At 33.9% G+C, this 22,281-nt stretch overlaps 2 protein-coding genes across 2 annotated transcripts in view; one reads left to right on the top strand and one right to left on the bottom strand.

Annotated features, from left to right (window-relative positions):
- The window catches only part of LOC111047271 (cytochrome P450 4C1-like), a 437,563-nt gene that overhangs the window by 70,485 nt on the left and 344,797 nt on the right, over window positions 1-22,281 (bottom strand). The gene's annotated exons all lie outside the window — the stretch shown is intronic.
- Window positions 17,936-22,281, top strand: part of LOC111050493 — a 117,581-nt gene continuing 113,235 nt past the window's right edge. Inside the window, exon 1 of the mRNA XM_039432228.1 lies at window positions 17,936-17,990. The gene's annotated coding sequence lies outside the window, so the exon portion shown is untranslated. The remainder of the gene's footprint in view (window positions 17,991-22,281) is intronic.

Below are 22,281 nucleotides of genomic sequence, written 5' to 3' on the forward strand. Positions count from 1 at the left end.
ATATATCATTTTTCATCAATTCTCTCAACGGTGTTGTGATAGTAGAATAATTACGAATGAAAATAGATAGGATTAATCAGTGTTTCAAAGATGAATTCAATGTTTTAATAGTTGTTGATTGTCAATAGATGGTCCAGGAAATGTACGATGAATCACACAGAATTACATATTTTTTCCATCTTCCATTTGAGGATGAATATAAGCTAAATTAAAAAAAAGTAAATTATTCTGCCATTAATGAATGCAATATGAACAACTCTCTTCCATGAAGTGAATAATTTTTATCCAACATTTTCCGGTTACTCATTGGTTGAGTTCAAAGCCACTGATCGGTGAGTGAACGGTGAGATCGGTGAGTGAACGTGGCTCTGAACGAACCAGTTTTTGGTCGTTGAACGATGCATAGACTCAAATGCAGCGCTACTGTACTTGGAATTAAAATCGGCCATTGAGGGGATAACCAGGAAGATTATAACATACTAAAGATCTTGAAGTTTTTTGTGATCTTTAATATTACAAAAATATAGATATTATATAATATCTCGCGCTAAAATACCTCAATGGAACCTTCAATTTCAGGTAAGAACAAGCATTGGGAAGGCACAGGCATTGTGCGTTTATACCTCTTCAAGGTCTTTGGTCTAACTGATGAAAAAAAACGTCATATCCGGTTCGTTCACTGATCAGTTGTTATCGTACTTTCCACCGATGGAAAAGAACGTAAATAGAGTAGCTGAACGTAACAGACATGGCTGAATAAGAAGTTGTTTACGAATAATGGACTCCATTATAATGTATTTGGGAGCAGAGAAATGCATGATTACATAAATTCAATAACATTAAAAATATTTTACAAAGCATTTAAAACAACTCCAATCACCTGATGGTTTTCCATTTTAATTGATTACAATGAAATAGGTTAAGTTTTAGTTTTGTTTACAAAATATGATCAACAGGGGAAACATCTGTCAGTCATGACTCATGAGCAACCGTTCAGCCACAGATTACACACAAAATGGAAGGTATCAATCTAACCAAGATTTGAGTGCACCAAGACCACGACACGTCATGACTGCATCATCTTGTTAGAAATTAAATCTGCTGCTGTATTACAATGCTACACTTTCTTTCAAGATAGCGGATTATGGCGTCAAGATACTAGCCGACTTTTCACTCTGTGGTCAATCTGTGATCACTAATTGCTTATCTAATGTGTAGGTCATAAGTAATTAAATTGACGAGATTTATAATTATAACTTCAATTTATTAGAACAATATTTACAAGCTCCAAACTGTGGAGACATTCCAAGACCGACGAGTACAATGAGCATACGAGCATAGAGGTTATTTAACAATGATGTAGTAGCACACTAGAGTGCTCTCATCAACATCATCCTCCTTTACATGAAACAAATAAATTGACAGTATCCCAATTAATACAATATTAGTCAACTACAACCATACAAGATGATAGTTTTTCAAATTGTTGTTTAATAAAAAGAGAAATAAAATTAAGTTGAACTTGTGCATACAAATTAAAGACAATAAAATTAATTATAAGATAATCTTTTTGGATTTTCAATTGTTTTACCTCGGCTTGTAACATAGCCATCAAATTTTTTTATCACAGCATTTTTTCTTCATCGGTTTCATTTATAGGTTGACATTACTTGAAATTGGTGAGCCTTGGCGTATAGGACTAGTAACCAAATGGTCATATCTACCAACATTAGACTCATCATAAGGAGAAGTAATAAAGAATTTTCTATTTCTACGGTATAATCTATTGTTCTCATCCTTGACAATATAGGAACGAGGTACAACATCTTCTGAGATTATTTCACCAGTAGACCAAGACGCTTGTGGGTTTTTCTTGGAAAGAAAATTATCATTATTTATATTCAGTTTGATAGAGGCTTAGCATTCTTATTATAATACTTTTGAGTTGACAATTTTCGTTTATTCACAAGTACAGGATCAGGTTTAGTTATCTTTGGTTCTAAGAACTTTGAAGTACAAGGCAACTTTGTGTTCAAGTTTCTAGAAAATAATAATTGTGCAGGTGATGGCAAATTACCTTTGGGAGTATTCCTATAGTTCAATAGAGCTACATAAGGATCTGTATTAGAGAATTCACATTTTTTCAATATGCCTTTTGCAATTTTTACACCAGATTCAATTTGACCATTTGACTGCGAATACTTAGGAGAAGTAATAATATGAGAAAATTCAAAATCAGATACAAATTTCTTGAAATCAGAACTAGTGAATTGAGTACCAGCATCTGTTACAAGTGTTTGAGGAATGCCATGACGAGCAAATATTGATTTCAATTTATTAATAACACTTTTAGCATTCAATTCAGACAAAGATACAAGTTCAATATATTTTGAATAATAATCCATAACAACTAGAGAATCCTTAGACTTAAACTCAAACAAATCAGCAGAATTATATCCAGGGTAGATTAGGAATTTCATGAAACATTATAGGTTCTTTAGAATCACAAGGAGAATGCATAGTACAAGTCATACAATTATTTACAAATTCTTGAATGTCAGCATTTATACCAGGCCAATACAATATTTTGCTCTTATTTCACATGTATTAACACCAACATGACCCTCATGTATTTTGTTTGGCATTTCTTTCCTTAATTTACATGGAACAAGAATTCTGTCATTTTTAAATATAGCAACCCATCAATTATATGCAAATCGTTCTTCACATTCCAATAAGGTCCGACCTCATTTTGCAAATTACTCTTGTTTGTTGGCCAACCATTCAAGACAAGATCTTTGACAGTATTTAGTATTAAGTCTTCATTGGTTTCAATTTTAAAAAGTGTCAATTTTTCCTTAGAAATAGGCAATGAGTTTTTGAAAAGGCTGACTTGACAAATAATTAGTTTTAAAATCATCAGTTTTAACAATATCCTCTACACAAGTTACAGGCATAGAAGATCTTGAGAGACTATCAGCAATGAACATAAGTTTACCTGGTTTATAGACGACTTCAAGGTCATAACACTGAACCTTACGAAGCATTACTTTGCAATCTCAAAGGGGCATTCGACAAAGGCTTCTTGAACAAGCTCACAAGTGGTTTGTGATCTGTTACCACTGTTATTTTTCTGGAAAAAATATATTGGTGCAACCAAAATTAATTGCTAACATTTCCTTCTCTATTTGACTATAATTACGTTGACTTTCTGTTAATGCATAATGCATAATCTTGAAGCATAAGCGACAGGCTTGTTGTCACACAGCAAAACAGCTTCAAGGCCATTTGAACTACTATCAACAGATAATATTACATCTTTTTTATAATCAAAATATGTGAGAACAGGGGGATTCATTAACAATTGTTCCAGCCTGTTGAAAGCTAGTTCTTGGGGTTGATCCCAATGAAACAATATATCATTTTTCATCAATTCTCTCAACGGTGTTGTGATAGTAGAATAATTACTAATGAACTTGGATGAGTAATTTGTTACACCAAGAAACCTTTCTAGTTCCTTACGATCAGCAGGAGTTTTAATTTTCTGAATAGCTAGTACTTTAATTGGATCCGGTGATACACCAAATTGTGAATAGACATGACCTACAAATTTTTCTTTGGTATCACGAAAGCTACATTTTGAATTTTATACCATTCTCTTTTGCAATTTCTAAAACTAGTCTTAATCTATCATCATGAGTTTTCGAATCAGGTTCACTGACCACTGACACAGATATCATCAGAGTAAGTAAGAACACCATCATATTACCCAACTATTCGTTCATTTTGATTGAAAGATGTCTGGTGCACAGCTCAAGCCATAAGCATACGCAAAAATTTGTAACTACCATAAAGTGAGTGAATGTACACAAATTTACTACTTTTATCATCTAGTTGAACATCCAAAATGCAGAGCTAGCATCTAGAACAGAGTATACATTAGAATTTATCAATTTATTTGCAATTTCCTCGGAAGTGGGAATTTATTGACACTGAGGTCGTTTCAAATACTTGTTCAAATTTCGTGGATCTAAGACAACTCCGAGTCCGGAATTCTTCTTGTAAATTAATACCAACTATTCACCCATTCAGTTGGTTCGATTACTTTAGCAATAATACCTTTACTTTCTATGTTGTTGAGTTCAATTTTAAGTGGTTCAAGTAATGCAAAAGGAACTCTCCTTGAAGGTTCAATCTTAGATTCGTAGTGTCAATTAAGCTTAATCAACTGCACCTGGAATTTGTTCTAAATTTCCATCAAACATTACTTCAAAATCTTTACACATGAATGTGTCTTCAACAGTAAGTGAATCTATGGTACGAGTTATTAGACCTAAGGAGCAACATGTACTAAGGTCCAACAACGGTTGGCAGGTTACATCAACAATTACACATGATATTCTAACAATTTTGTATTCATTGGAAAGCTTAAAATAATTTTATCATCAACTGATCGAATTTAATTTTCCGTGGATCGAAAGCGCAAATTTGCCACGTGGTTGTTCCATTGTTGTAAAAGCTTGGCCAGTTCGGTTTGCGCCTTCTACAGCTGTATATGAAGTCTAAAGGTGCGTACATGAGCAATTCACTTTCAATCGCTGATGCCAGCTTTTTATAACTGTATCTTACCGTTTCTATAAAAATAAAGATATAATCAGCTGATAAAGTGAATGCTCATGTTTGCGGCGCATAAATCTGTACGCACCTTCAGACATTCCGATTAGAGAACAAATTCCTTGGCAAAAATTTTTGGAATTTCTTTTTTGTGAAAACTGTGCTTGTACAAAATTCATTCCTGATCAGGAATGACTCTATATATTTTCAACATTGCATTCAGTCCAGGATAACAGAAGAAATGCCATGCACTTGACTTTAATGGTTGATTATTCAGATTACCCTTAGTAACACTATTACTGATATTGAACTTTTAAATTTTCTTTCATGAAAACTGTGCTTGTAAAAAATTCATTCGAAATCAGATTCGATTCTCTATATGTTCAACATCGCACTCAGGATATAATAACACAAGAAATGCATGTACTTGACTTTTGTGGTTGATTATCCAAGAATTCCTCCAGTATCACTATTACAAATATTGTACTTTATATTTTTTTCCTGAGAACTGTGCTTGTACAAAATTCATTCGTGATCAGGATTGATTCTGTATTGTTTACAATCGCATTCAGTCGAGAACAGAAGAAATGCCATGCACTTGCCTTTTGTGGTTGATTATTCAATAATTCCCATACCCACATACCTATAACTGTATTTAACTTTGGAATTTTTTTTCGTGAAAACTGTGCTTGTACAAAATTCATTCAAGATCAGAAATGATACTATATATTATGTTCAACATTGCATTCAGTCCAAAATAACAGAAGAAATGCCATGCACTTGACTTTTGGGTTGATTATTCAAGAATTACCCTTAGTAACACTATTACTGATATTGAACTTTGAAATTTCTTTTCGTGAAAACTGTGCTTGTAAAAAATTCATTCGAAATCAGATTCGATTCTCTATATGTTCAACATCGCACTCAGGATATAATAACACAAGAAATGCCATGTACTTGACTTTTGTGGTTGATTATCCAAGAATTCCTCATAGTATCACTATTACAAATTTGTACTTTGATATTTTTTTCCGTGAGAACTGTGCTTGTACAAAATTCATTCGTGATCAGGATTGATTCTGTATATGTTTACAATCGCATTCAGTCCAGAATAACAGAAGAAATGCCATGCACTTGCCTTTTGTGGTTGATTATTCAATAATTCCCAATACACACATACCTATAACTGGTATTTAACTTTGGAATTTTTTTTCGTGAAAACTGTGCTTGTACAAAATTCATTCAAGATCAGGAATGATACTATATATTATGTTCAACATTGCATTCAGTCCAAAATAACAGAAGAAATGCCATGCACTTGACTTTTGCGGTTGATTATTCAAGAATTCCTATAGTATCAATATTACAAATTTTGAACTTTGAAATTTTCCCGTGAAAACTGTGCTTGCATATTTCATTTGTGGTTGATGATGATTCAATAGATCATCTTTTCTCCTTGGATAGAGTATTCTATTTATTCAAAGTAATACAAATCGTACTATTACGCCTGCATGAGCGGTAGCGTAGCTGGCAGGTAGCCAGCATAGGGAAATAATCAATGATATGTATGACCTTGACTCCATCTTCAAAAGCGTCTAATTAAAAAACGGTGCTTGTACAAAATTCGATTTTTGCATTTTCAGACGACACAAAATTCGTAGTTTATTGTCAATTTTTTTCGGATTTTTTCTGACATGTGCACTACAAGTTCACACTTCCAGCATAGGGAAATTAGCATTGGAAAATGACCTTGACCGCGACTTCAAATGCATGTAAAAAAAAAACGGTGCTTGTACAAAATTTAATTTTTGGATATTCTGCCGACACAAAATTTGTAGTTTATTGTCAATTTTTTTCAAATTTTTTCGGGCTTGTGCACTACAAGTTCACGGAGCCTCTCAGGGGCATTCGACAAAGGCTTCTTGAACAAGCTCACAAGTGGTTTGTGATCTGTTTCCACTGTTTTTTTTCTGGAAAAAATATATTGGTGAAAACGAGTGCAACCAAAATTAATTGCTAACATTTCTTTCTCTATTTGACTATAATTACGTTGACTTTCTGTTAATGCTCTTGAAGCATAGGCGACAGGCTTGTTGTCACACAGCAAAACAGCTTCAAGGCCATTTGAACTACTATCAACAGATAATATTACCTTTTTTTATAATCAAAATATGTGAGAACAGGGGATTTCATTAACAATTGTTTCAGCCTGTTGAAAGCTAGTTCTTGGGTTGATCCCAATGAAACAATATATCATTTTTCATCAATTCTCTCAACGGTGTTGTGATAGTAGAATAATTACGAATGAACTTGGATAAGTAATTTGTTACACCAAGAAACCTTTCTAGTTCCTTACGATCAGCAGGAGTTTTAATTTTCTAAATAGCTAGTACTTTAATTGGATCCGGTGATACCCAATTGTGAATAGACATGACCTACAAATTTTTCTTCGGTATCACGAAAGCTACATTTTGACATTTTGAATTTTATACCATTCTCTTTTGCAATTTCTAAAACTAGTCTTAATCTATCATCATGAGTTCTCGAATCAGGTCCACTGACCACTGACACAGATATCATCAAAGTAAGTAAGAACACCATCAATATTACCAAAAAATTCGTTCATTTTTGATTGAAAGATGTCTGGTGCACAGCTCAAGCCATAAGGCATACGCAAAAATTTGTAACTACCATAAAGTGTGTTGAATGTACACAATTTACTACTTTTATCATCTAGTTTGAACATCCAAAATGCAGAGCTAGCATCTAGAACAGAGTATACTTTAGAATTTATCAATTTATTCGCAATTTCCTCGGAAGTGGGAATTTGACACTGAGATCGTTTCAAATACTTGTTCAAATTTCGTGGATCTAAGACAACTCCGAGTCCGGAATTCTTCTTGTAAATTAATACCATACTATTCACCCATTCAGTTGGTTCAATTACTTTAGCAATAATACCTTTACTTTCTATGTTGTTGAGTTCAATTTTAAGTGGTTCAAGTAATGCAAAAGGAACTCTCCTTGAAGGTTCAATCTTAGATTCGTAGTTGTCAATTGAGCTTAATTCAACTGCACCTGGAATTGTTCCTAAATTTCCATCAAACATTACTTCAAAATCTTTACACATGAATGTGTCTTCAACAGTAAGTGAATCTATGGTACGAGTTATTAGACCTGAGGAGCAACATGTACTAAGGCCCAACAACGGTTGGCAGGTTACATCAACAATTACAAAAGAAATTTTGCAAGTTTTTTCTTTGACAAGACAGGTTAGGTTACATCTACCAATTACTGAAGCTTTCTGACCAGTAAATGAAGTAATTATAACACCAGTATTTTCAATAATTGAATTAGTAAGGCCTAAATCCTTAAATTGAGAATAGGATAGCAAGTTTGTTTTAGCACCAATGTCTAATTTGGATTTAATTTTTTTACCATTAATTTCAATTGTTTCGAACCAGTCATGTACACTTTTACTGTTTCCCAATACAGTTTTAATTGAAAAATTTTCCATTTGTATATTTCTACAGTATCAATTGAGTCTTCATTATTTACACTTACCTCATTCATTTACTTTTTATTAGCATTACCTTGGGATGTGGAATTAAAGTTGTGAGTTGATTTTTTCAACTTGCTCATAGATGAGAAGTGATTTTTCTTGTTACAAGGAAAACAAAACTCACCATAAGCAGGACATTGATTAATGGCATGATTATTGCCACAATTCTAACATTTGTTTATGAATTTTCCATGTAGATTACCAGTATGATTTTTCGTCTTGGCGCTGAAATTGTTTCGATAATACGGATTGCCATTTGCAACCTCAACCGTTCATTGATCAAATAAAATTAGTACAAACTCTTGCACCCACCTCTTGGAGTATGTGGCGACTCCGTTTGACCAGCTTACTAAGTGGCAAACCCCTGATGTTTTTTCGGAGTAGAGTTGTTTACATCATTGGAGGCGTTTATCGCTGTCTTCCTGGAACAGTATTGGAGCAGAAGTAAACAGTTGGATGTACTAGCGGATATCATACCATGCGATTTCAATCCTAATTTAGATGGTGCATATACCACTTTCGTCACTGCCCTACAGTTCAAGAATTCTCAGCTGAACGAGCCAATAAACAAATCTGCCTTAGCAAGTATCATTTTAAAAAAGCTACCTTACCGAGTTAGAATGGTGCTCGCCACTCAACCAATAACCGATTGTAAACAATTAATAAACCATCTATATGGCATACAATCTGTGATGGGAATACCAAATCACCGGTCAGATCAAATGTATACACAGAATCAACATGATTCAAAAATTGATCAATACACCAGTCAAGCTTATGAATCAGTACCATATGATCGCTCCCAATCTACTCCTCAATTTGAATGCTGCTATGATCATAAACAAAATAATAATTGGAATAATAGAAGTTTTCAAAATTGCCCAACAAATCATTACCCACAGCAAAATAATCTAAGGAATTATTATGATGGCCAGGACCAATTAAACACAAATAATGGTTATGCTCACAATAATTATAATAGAAATCATAAACTACCACCACATCAAATAAGTACAAACTACACATTAGCACATGCAACCAGATTAAACCAACAAAGAACACAGAACCCAACACCTGATAATCCACCACCAGACACAGAGAAGACTACAGCTAAAAAATCATGACTATATGATACCCCCAATATAACGCATACAAGCTCTGATGAAACAAATAAAGAAAAGCCAGACACTTCAGCATCATATACCACCTTTAGGAATGATTTACCAGAAATTCTATTAGAAGAACCAGAAAAAGAATGCAGGATACCCGATACACAGATGCAAGCATATATCGATATCGAATTATATGGAATGAAGGTTCAAGCATTAGTAGATAGTGGTTCACAATGTAGCCTTATACAAGCAGATATATTTCAATGCCTAAAAGAAAAAACAAAATTAGCTATTCTACCACTAACAAATGTATATGTATCAGGTATCAGTCCAGGACGGCGAATACATATAACTACCCAATTTTTACTGGAAATAGACCTTCAACAACAACAATTCGCTTATACATTTCTTGTATTACCTGTATCCGGTCCACACTTAATAATAGGCACAGATTTTCTCAAACATTTCCAAGCCTGTTTAAATTTCAAAACATTGAGATTCCACGCTTTTACCGAATCTGAATCACACGAAGTTATAGTACCACTTGATTTGAAAAAACGCACTGAAGAAAGGTCATGCAAACAATCCATGGCAAGACCATATATTCAACGGTAGATTTAAGTGCAGGATACTGGCAAGTACAAGTAGCACCGGAGTCGCATGACTATTTATCTTTTCTGTTCAATGGACGTAACTACAGGTTCACTCGTTTAGCATTTGGATTGCAAAATGCTATGGCTATATTTATACAATGTCTGAGACAGGCGCTAGAATACGATATCGGAGACTAATGCATGCTATACGTGGACGATGGATTGATATCCTCACAAAATATACGCGAGCATTGCCAGCATCTGGATACAGTATTTGATAGACTGATCAATTGCAGACTGAAACTGAAACTATCAAAGTGTGAATTTTTTGCAAACGAAGTAAAATACCTAGGACATATAATTACACCAACTGGCATATCACAGGACACAAATAAACTAGTAGCTATCAGACATTTTCCATCACCAATCAACCGCAAACAACTACAAAAGTTTATTGGATTTCTACAGTTCTACCACTGCTTTAACAAACAAATGTCACACTACACCGCCCAGCTCAGTCACGTATTATCCAGCACCTAACCTTGGAGATGGACTGATAATGAAGAGGCCATATTTCAACAACTAAAAGAAGCATTCCTAAACTCTGTCGTACTGAAACATCCTAACATGAAGAAACCTTTTTCTTGAATGTTGATGCATCGGATTATGCGATAGGCACAGAGATTTTCCAAGAAGACATTGTTACTCGGCAACAAGATATTTATCAACACAGACCATAAAGCCTTAACATTTTTTAAAACAGCCAAATTAAATCACAACTGCTTATCCAGATGGTTCCTTGCACTTCAAGAGTATGATATTGAATTGACCCCTCTGCCAGGAAAGAAAAATCAGACTGCCGACTTTTTATCCAGAGAAATAGATGCCACATATTGTCAAGATACCAACCTGAAATGTTTCACAGTAAAGAACAGTGAAAGCATACCATATCCCCCCAATATCCAACCACGAATTCACACTGCCATATTGACCCCTGAAAAAATCTGCATCGCACAATATGAAGACCCAAAACTATCCCAGATCCGTGAACTGATGGAGGAAGGAGCTACTGAACTGCCCGACTACCTGCGACAGTACACCCGCTGCAAAGGATTTATGTTCCACCGACCAGCTTAGAATACTTACGACTGGCGCATAATAATTCCCACAAACATAGAAACAGACTTGATAAAAGAAGCCCACAAACATATTGGACATTTTGGAGCAATGAAGACCCACCACATGCTAAAGGAAAGTTGTTACTTCAAAAACATGCATAAAAAAGTGACCAAAATAATAAAAGCTTGCGATATATGCCAGAAAGCCAAATATATGCAATACCACATCAGAGGCGAAAAAAATCCCATTCTACCTAGTACACCACTGGAATTAATATCAGTGGATATATATGGTCCATTACCTATGGCCCAATATGAAAAGAAATACATATTCGTGCTCACATGTATTTTCTCAAAATATACAATGCTATTTCCCATAGGTAAATTAACAGGAGAAGCCTTGGCCCGATGCGTAACAGGAAGATGGACTAATGAAGTAGGAAAGCCTAAACGCATCCTATCCGACAATGCAACCTATTTCTGTAGCAAGCAGTGAAAGAAATACTTCACCTGGCTCATATTAAATGGTCGAGAACTTCTCTTTATAACCCCAGCGCTAATCCCGTGGAGCAACTTATGGCAGAGATCTCTCATTTTATGCGGACTTACTGTAATGAAAAACATCAACAATGGGTTGAATACTTATCATTTTTAGAGAAATGTTATAATAATAGCCTAAACGAAAGCACTGGTCATACTCCTTATGAAATCATGTCTAGTAGAAGAAACGATACATTTATCGAAAAATTAATTGATTTTCCAAGCTCAGAAATAAATGAGCCAACAAGTTCAAAAATCCATGATGTTGGCTAACCACCATGAAAATCATGAAAATTAAATTTTTATTTTCTTGGAATCCATTAATTAATCTCAGAAAATCCATGTGATGCTAAACATTCATGAAAATCTTGATAAATTCGAAATTTTATAAAACAGTGCTCGAATATAAAATAACTAGCTCGTTCGAAAGGTCATAAATATTAAGAATTAATACAAACTTGTGCAAGTCTTAAGAGGTATAAGAAATATTTATTAAATAAGAATAAGTCAATTTACATATCCAAGGTACACAAATTAAGGAATATTAAATTCTCATCTTGTAAACAAAACGCTCACCCAATCATTGATTCTATATAATAATTTTCAATAATATAATGTAGCTCTTGTTCACTGGATAAATTGATTTATCTATTTCCACAGAGGCCAAACCTTCGGCCCTGAGAGATATATATGTTATTGAGAAATATACTGGAAATACAGAATATTATATTTATAATCTATGATCTATCAATTTATCATTCTATGATTCATGAAATAAGATATAAGTGAGATTACCGAAATCAACAAGCAACAGCAAGTCGATACCAAAGCTGCATGCAAATAAATGCATATATAAATGAATTGAAAAGCACATGGTGAATTTCGTGCTATAGAGCTAAAGAATAGTGTACTGGTCTGTGATATTTTATCTTGATATATTTATTCTTGTTTTCATTGTATATTTTGTTGCTCTATATATTTTCTATATTGATCTGACTTTAATATTATTCATACAATATATGTATCAAATTTTTTATGGTGTACCATTCATTTTATTCCCCAATACCACAGAGTACAAATCACATATCTATTTATTAATTAATTATCAGTATTAAATTATTAAGAGAGTTACCATCCAATTATCAGTAATAGAATAACTGGTTTTCACAGCCATATACTGTGTTGTTGATTAAATCTCTGAAAATAATACTTTCCAGAATTTCTATAAATTGTCCAAGCAATAATTTGCAAGAGCTCCTGAGTGAGTTTATAAGATTTTAGCGAAATTGTATTCTAGAAAACCACGACCAGATTTATATAATTTAACTCTCATGCTTTACCGATTGCAGCCAAGCCAAGGCAAATCGTTATTCATTAAAAAATAATGTCAGAACTACAAACTGAAAATTATGCACTGTAGTAAAACCTGACACCATGTTTATCCAATGTGTAGGTCATAAGTGATAATTAAATTGACGAGATTTATAATTATAACTTCAATTTATTAGAACAATATTTACAAGCTCCAAACTGTGGAGACATTCCAAGAGCGACTAGTACAATGAGCATGGAGGCTATTTAACAATGATGTAGTAGCACACTAGAGTGCTCTCATCAACACTAATCTGTGATCAGGTTTTTTACTGAACGTAAAAAGAACCCGATGGAATTGATCAGTGGCTTTGAACTCAACCAACGATAGGGGAGTGATAATTATTTGTGTAGGTCTTCTGAAGACCATTATCTACAGCTGGTACCAATCAACTACACTTCAACTCCAACTACCGTTGCAATACCAGTAGCCTACACAATTTATCATTAGGGTGACGTGTTTATTACAGCTGGTAACTTTAGATGCTGAATCATATTATCGCAATATGATCTTGAATCATGATCATCTTTCCGTTCTTCGGTAGCCGCTGGGCCGACAATTTCGAAAACATAGGTCTGTAAAATGGATTAATAAATAATCATTATTAGCCACCCTATAAAAATTTCTGGTCAGAAACCATCCCCAATATTCACGCAACATATTCCCAAGTTTCATGCCGTTATGTCAAGTATTTTTCGAGTCATAGGGAACAACACACAAACAGACATTCATTTATATATAAGATGGAAGATTTCATTCGGCTCAAACAAAAGCCTCTCTAAAAGGAGGTAGAATGATGGTAGAATGATAAGGTTGACAACTTTAAGTTGTGTTGTTTTAATTTTTTTTTTCAAATCACTTTCAAAAAGTTCATGTAGTACCTACTATTGTGTTTGAGACACTTCTGGCGCTATCATAGTTTCACAACTTCCCTGTTGACACTCCTATCTCTTGCAGTCGTTAACCATATCTATAATAAATTACCTTAAAATGTGGAAATTATGACGAATAGGTTAACTTGTATCGCTCGAATAGAAGCTAGGAAATTATGACGTCAAAAAAGCGGAAATCTGAAATTCAGTCAGCCGGCCAAAGCCACCTAGATCCAGTATGCAGCTCTTATATATATGTTATGAAAAGTATTGTACCCAAAAAGCTATTTATATGTTATTTAATGTATCTATTAATGTAATATATTTATTTATATGTTCTATAATATTATTACCATTGTTTATACCATGTTGTTACCGAGAAACCTCAATTGAAATGAGTTACCATAAAAGCCCAAACCAATGTATAGCAAAAAGAAGAATTTGTACCTGATTTTATAGAACATTGTTAATATTTGGAGACCAAGAAATTGTAATGAAGTATGAGCCCCAAAATTGTTAATTGAAACTTTTCTTGAAAGGAATTTATTGTATGAGAATCAGATGTTTATTGTATGAAGATAAGTTGGTACCACTGCAAGTGGAAGATTTGAAAGTACTGTATTATGTTGTAGAGGAGGAAATGTATTCAAGATGTTTTATTTGTGATATTTTTGTGTTCATAAGGAGGAATTTTGTTATTGTTTTGATGGAGATTTAAGGGGAGCGTAAGCAGATAAGGTCTGCGAATTATTATGATAATATTTGAAAGTGTTTTTGGTGGATATTTATAGGTTATGTTGATATGTTGAAGAAAGAATTTGTATTAAAAACATTGTTGATTCTCAAAATATTTTGAATTCAAATTCGGGGGCGCGTGTAACATATTAAAATATGATGGGCGAGCAAAATCACTATTTGGGAGAATTTTATAGGTCTGAAATAGCTAGTCTAGTATCGCCAATTGTGATAACGATTATTAAAAGATTAGATAATATCAGGTATCACGGCTAAAATTAGAACAGCCGAATAGAGAAAGAAAGTTATTTGCTACTTATATTATATTATATAAAGTATTGGAAAATTTGAGGTTAGGCTTAAAATACCTACTGATCGGCGACATAATGATCGATCAAGTCATAACGTAAAATCTAGCCAGACACCTTGGCAGAAAGTTATTGTAACCAAATGATATGCAACTAGAGGACTTTAAAAAAGCACATGGCATAAATTAGAGTATTAAGGAAATAGGAGGTTCCTAGGCGCATGTATACCGTAGTGAATTTGCATGAACCAATAAAATTGTAGTAATTGATGGGCGGCAATAGAGAGCCGATTCAAATGTATTTATAAATATTTCTATAAATGATAAGATTTTGTAAATTTTTATCATTCAGTTTATGTATTAGATATGGCCTGAGTACATATAAAATATCATATGTATGATATAGGTAATAATTTAGTAGATTGGCACGGACTATTTGAAACTTTAAATGGCGTGGTAACGGATTATTTAAATTTATGTAAATTTGCAAGTCGGAAATGAAAATTGTGGAAATAAAAGTAGAACCTACCCACTTGCCTGCGAGACACCACTATGGAAGGACACTAAAATTTTGTAGAGCACAAAACCCTTTATTACATTGTACTTTTTAAAGACTTAAAGTTTAAATTCATTCATTAATTTTCTATAAGACTTAGTGATGCTGCATTAAAGCGAAAGTCATTAAATATTTATTTAATCCCTGGGAGAAGACGACTTCGGCCACCAAAAATCTAGGACTACCAGGAAATTCGGATCGCCGCCAACAGCTTATAAAAATTCAGCACCTGAGTGATAAATAGTCGAAATATAAAGTTAGGGCGCCATCAGTGCTTCGAGTGAAATAAATATAAAAGCTAGCTCGTCGGAAAGGTCATAAATATTAAGAATTAATACAAAACTTGTGCAAGTCTTAAGAGGGTGTAAGAAATATTTTATTAAATAAGAATAAGTCAATTTACATATCCAAAGGTACACAAATTAAAGGAATATTAAATTCTCATCTTGTAAAACAAACGCTCACCCAATCATTGATTCTATATAATAATTTCTATAATATAATGTAGCTCTTGTTCACTGGATAAATTGATTTATCTATTTCCATCAGAGGCCAAACCTTCTGCCCTGAGAGATATATATGTTATTGAGAAATATACTGGAAATTACAGAAATTATTATATTTATAATCTATGATCTATCAATTTATCATTCTATGATTCATGAAATAAGATATAAAGTGAGATTACCGAAATCAAACAAGCAACAGCAAGTCGATACCAAAGCTGCATGCAAATAAATGCATATTATCAATGAATTGAAAAGCACATGGTGAAGTTTCGTGCTATAGAGCTGAAGAATAGTGTACTGGTCTGTGATATTTTATCTTGATATATTTATTCTTGTTTTCATTGTATATTTTGTTGCTCTATATATTTTCTATATTGATCTGACTTTAATATTTATTCATACAATATATGTATCAAATTTTTTATGGTGTACCATTCATTTTATTCCCCAATACCACAGAGTACAAATCACATATCTATTTATTAATTAATTATCAGTATTAAATTATTAAGAGGGTTACCATCCAATTTTATCAGTAATAGAATAATCTGGTTTTCACAGCCATATACTGTGTTGTTGATTAAATCTCTGAAAATAATACTTTCCAGAAATTTCTATAAATTGTCCAAGCAATAATTTGCAAGAGCTCCTGAGTGAGTTTATAAAGATTTTAGCGAAATTGTATTCTAGAAAACCACGACCAGATTTATATAATTTAACTCTCATGCTTTACCGATTGCAGCCAAGCCAAGGCAAATCGTTATTCATTAAAAAATAATGTCAGAACTACAAACTGAAAATTATGCACTGTAGTAAAACCTGACACCATGTTTATCTAATGTGTAGGTCATAAGTGATAATTAAATTGACGAGATTTATAATTATAACTTCAATTTATTAGAACAATATTTACAAGCTCCAAACTGTGGAGACATTCCAAGAGCGACTAGTACAATGAGCATGGAGGCTATTTAACAATGATGTAGTAGCACACTAGAGTGCTCTCATCAACACTAATCTGTGATCAGGTTTTTTACTGAACGTAAAAAGAACCCGATGGAATTGATCAGTGGCTTTGAACTCAACCAACGATAGGGGAGTGATAATTATTTGTGTAGGTCTTCTGAAGAACCATTATCTACAGCTGGTACCAATCAACTACACTTCAACTCCAAACTACCGTTGCAATACCAGTAGCCTACACAATTTATCATTAGGGTGACGTGTTTATTACAGCTGGTAACTTTAGATGCTGAATCATATTATCGCAATATGATCTTGAATCATGATCATCTTTCCGTTCTTCGGTAGCCGCTGGGCCGACAATTTCGAAAACATAGGTCTGTAAAATGGATTAATAAATAATCATTATTAGCCACCCTATAAAAATTTCTGGTCAGAAACCATCCCCAATATTCACACAACATATTCCCAAAGTTTCATGCCGTTATGTCAAGTATTTTTCGAGTCATAGGGAACAAACACACAAACAGACATTCATTTATATATATATAGAAGATGGAAGATTTCATTCGGCTCAAACAAAAGCCTCTCTAAAAGGAGGTAGAATGATGGTAGAATGATAAGGTTGACAACTTTAAGTTGTGTTGTTTTAATTTTTTTTTTCAAATCACTTTCAAAAAGTTCATGTAGTACCTACTATTGTGTTTGAGACACTTCTGGCGCTATCATAGTTTCACAACTTCCCTGTTCGACACTCCTATCTCTTGCAGTCGTTAACCATATCTATAATAAAATTAAGAGTTGGCTTATACACGTAAAGGATAGGAAAATTAAGTTTGACGCATCATCACGTCTGAACTACTGGACTAATTAACTTGAAATTTTGCAAATAGGCTAGATTCTTGATTAACCAAGGATGGTTATAGGCCTATTTTAAATTCTTCAAAATTTCATTACGTCAAGTTTTCAGATTATCAAGTTTGAAAATAGATCCTTGCGAAGCACGGGTTCCTGCAAGTAATACTGTAAATACATGACCAATAATCTATTTCAATATTTATTTTGTTGTATCAGAGCCAAACTGGGGAAGCAGCGCCTTTTGATGTGGGTTGCAGTCCCGAATGTAAAATTGAACAGGTATGTGCAACTGATTCACACTACAATTATTTCAATCATTTATTGGAATATTCTATCATCTCATACCATTTAATATTTCCAATATTGAAATATTTTTCCACTTTTTAGAACAGTATTGATTGAATTCCATTCTAGTTTTGAATATTTTTGATTTTCGATATGATAAAATCCGAGGTTTATGCTTCACTTCATCTATGAAGTTGAATAGTTATATGATAGGTTGGAATGAGAAAAAAATAAGTTATTTGCTGTGGACTTTCATGTAGTAGAGGTGACTGCTTGAGGAAAGCTCCACTACTAACAGTTTTGAGCTTGAAAAACAATTCCCGTTGTCTCGTAACTAAACTTGAACTATAGCTCCATTCATCTTTAATCATCATCCCTCTCTTCACCAATTCACAATTCCAGGGCTTATGTGGGTGTTATCTTAAAAAAACTTTCACTATAAGCTACGTTAACCTGCTTCTATTAAGTTTCTCCCGTACTCAGTACGTAAATTGGATTACAAGACTCCTGTGTTTGATATTGTGCGATATTAAACGATAAGAAAAAATTGAAAATTAGATGCTCTAAAGGCTTCGAAAATAACGTAATAACCGACTTGATCACCATAAACTAGATAAGAATAAAGGATGAGCCCCACTTTTCAATTTGAAAGAGAAATTATTCTCTCATAATCCGCTCTTCTATGTAATCTTCTTATCAGGCCGGCTCGTACTAATCATTCCGCGTCGTCTGATTACAAAGAGCAGTCTTCGCTCGCTGAAAACAAAATCTGGTGATAAGGCTGCATGATAGGACCAATTGTATTCCAGTTGAGATTAGCGCCATTCTTTCTGATCCGGCTAATCTTAATTACTTCGACGAGTTGAATTAGAATTCAATCACAGTCGTCGTGACTCCACGACCGAATTGGAATGCTTCTGGAGAGATAAAAATGTTTTACTGAATCAAGATATACCAAATCGATTCATTTCCTCTGATTCTAATAGATTTTTCAAAATAATTATCTATCTATCTATTGATGCTAGAGCTACAATAGAGTGGTGACACTTGAAAAATGTTTTTTTTTTACTCACAGTATCGTTTATTCTTAGTCATATTCGTATCTTAGTTGACAAAGATTGGATCAATCAATATTAAGTACAAATCGAGGCTATCTCAGCCCATTCATATTTCCTTAATAATTATTATTTGCAGTATCAAATGCATTTCATGTAAAAAAAAGTCATCACTTATTCGATAAAATGTATTTGAGAGGGGGTGTTCCACACGATTCAATCGCTTATTGAAATTTGAAACCTCAAATGACCTTGCAAGAGAAATCATGGTCAAGTTGAGGTGTGGGAGTAGCATTTAAGACGTAATTTGGACCTTCAATAAGAACAATAAACCCTGATTTATTGAAAAACTCTAGTCTTACTACTTGAGAAGTAACTGAAATTGAGACTACCAGTATGTGATTACGTGATTGATATAATTTACATACTGTTTGATTTACTAGGTGCTTACACACTCGATAATTTGGTATGAATTCACTCTATAATTTGGTATGTTTGAGTGATTGGTATGAGTAATGCGATAATCTTGGTATGAGTTTGAAATTATATTGATTTGAACATTTTCTTGATGAAATCAGGTTCTTATCCCACTTGAAACTTGATAAGCTTCTACAAATATATCTCATTACTTTACAGCTTGATAGCCGTTCTTCATAAACTTGATACTGGTTTGGAGTTGGCACGAAAACAAAATTATATATTGGCGAAAATATGAAGTACCTTAGTATTGATGCTAGTTTTCACTCCACTTGACCTTCTTGTAGCTCTGTGTTTTCCTTATTGTAAATGCTGGCACAAGCCACATAGAACGGTTACAATCTAAGGACTCCTCAACCACCATCTGCATGACAATCTGTCACAATCAATCTGCTGAGTTTAAGCGAATCTGCAACTGATGCAGCAGCGATTTCATCCACGATATCGTCTGAGAAGTTGTCGAGTGAATCGATGCAGAATCGTCAACAGTTCGACACCCAAATCGAGTGCTGCAGTAGTTTTGGTGACGGTGAGATGGGTGAAGGGGGTCGTAGACCCTTGCCAGATGTGACACAAGACTCTTGTACATTTCAAACTCATACAAACAGCTGTTAGCGCACCCCTCTTAATTAACACTATTGCGAAATTAATTTATGACGGACAGCAGATGACGCTGCGGTGTGAAGTGATGTGATTTGTGCCGGCGCCATGACACTTTGCGTTGGTCAATTATTTGTACTGCCACCAGAAGGAGGCATGCTTTTATTGGCGAAGAGATCCTTTTGGATGTTCTGCCTTGCCGTATTACCCAATGTTACTGGAAGTCACCGAATTTATTCTATATATTTTTGTACTAAGAGCATGTAGGAGGATACTCTATCAGTGACTACAATTCATATTGCAGTGTCCTTCTCCTGGAGCTTGTTCTACAGAAGATTAGTGTAGGAAATATATAATCATAACTATATAGTCTCAAACGTCTATGTGATTTCAAATCCCAGAGAAACACTCCTTACACTGGACATATATGAAATTATTTGAGAATTACAGCAAATTAGTTGGAAATTCACAAATCTAATGTCGAAGTGTGTATGGGAGGAAGAGTTGGTTTTCCATAGTACAACACCTGTAAATAATATTTGCCTCATATTTATTTCAATTCATTCAGTTGGTCTACCCAGTGAAGTTATCAGGATCGAAATTGATTAGAGGAAATGTTATTTCAATGAATAATTAACATATGAATGAAAAAAGAAAGTGTGTAAAAATATTTCCCACTCTGTAGGGGAAAACAGACTCCCACTCTCAAGTCATTGTTTATATTATTGTACAAACACAGCTTGAAGGAAAAGTTAACTTTCATCTCAAGTCTTTATTCAAGTTCCATCCAATTTACTCAATGAAGTCTTCTTTCAATGAACTCTGTTATTCCTTACAAATTGTTTCCTTTATTGTACACGATGAAATTGCGGGAATAAGTTTCTCCTAGAATGAATCATTTTGTAACAAAGAACTAAATCACAGCTAAAATAGTATTTTGTCATTTTTTTCAAATTACACTTGTTTATTTATTTCTACTGTTAATTGCGCATTATCTTATCTTAGAGCTCTAAAGAAACACTCAGAAACTAACAAATAAATAACTGTATAATTGAAAACGTCTTATCCATCTCCAATTTATTGAGAGGCCAGTGCTACAGACCCATAAACCAGTGAATGCTGAACTCAATGTTATCAGTTTCGGCTGAATACATATTTGCTCAGGTGAAGAGAATCGTACTTCTTCGAGGAGAAAGTTACACGATCTATAAACGACGCGATCTGTGACGTCTAGCTATCTATCTCGGCTGCTTTATCCATCGCAGATATCTATCTGTCAATGCAGAAGCGTTAGCGCAAAGGGATCACGAAAGGTGCTCCCTGGAGACGAAAGCGGATCCAGCATCAACGATGCTTCTCGATCTCACACTCTCTCACACTCCCTCATACTGTTCCTCACACTCTCTTTCTCTTTCAGTCTCCATCTCTAATTCGCTCACTCTCACCCACACACTCACTCCCTCTCACTTCCAAAACTCTCTCTCTAGCGTTCTATCTCCGTTCACAGAAGTTCTCCCAGAGGAGGAGAGTGGAAGGCTTATCTCTGTCCTATGCAATAATCCCTGGAGCACCATCCAACTGCATCAGAGCCTGCCCAACCCCTGTGCATTTGCCTCTGCTGCAAGAGCTGCTGAATTTTCTCTCTCTTTATTTGCCGAATAAACGCTAACTTGGCTGTTTTTAAAATTTTCGTTCATTCTGTTTTGCTCCCTTGATATAAAAACAGGGATAGAATTTCTGTGAAAATTCATCGAAATTACTATTTTTCAACAGTAATGTTGTGCAGAACTATGCACTCGTTGCCTTGGGGAAATATATTGAATTTCCCCATCCATTTACCTCTGTAACTCCAACACTGTTAAATCCAATTTAAGACTTTTGGAAGTTCAATTTTGAAAATAAATAGATTGGGAGTTGAGTATAGAATACTTGTTGTCATTGACAATTATAATTAATATTGTAGATGACAAATTATTTCGAAGCTTTATAATAAAAATTATGAATAAGTAAGTACTCCCATGTCCCGTGCATGAATTGTAGCTCCATTAACAAGTTTTATTAGAGCCAAATCCCAACAACAAAGTATTCTCAACCTAAGCTACAATTATTGTAATTGTTGCTATTGTTATAATTCTATGTTATAGTGATTAGTA

This window comes from Nilaparvata lugens, chromosome 7, assembly GCF_014356525.2.
Source record: "Nilaparvata lugens isolate BPH chromosome 7, ASM1435652v1, whole genome shotgun sequence".
In the NCBI taxonomy this organism is placed as follows: Eukaryota; Metazoa; Arthropoda; class Insecta; order Hemiptera; family Delphacidae; genus Nilaparvata; species Nilaparvata lugens.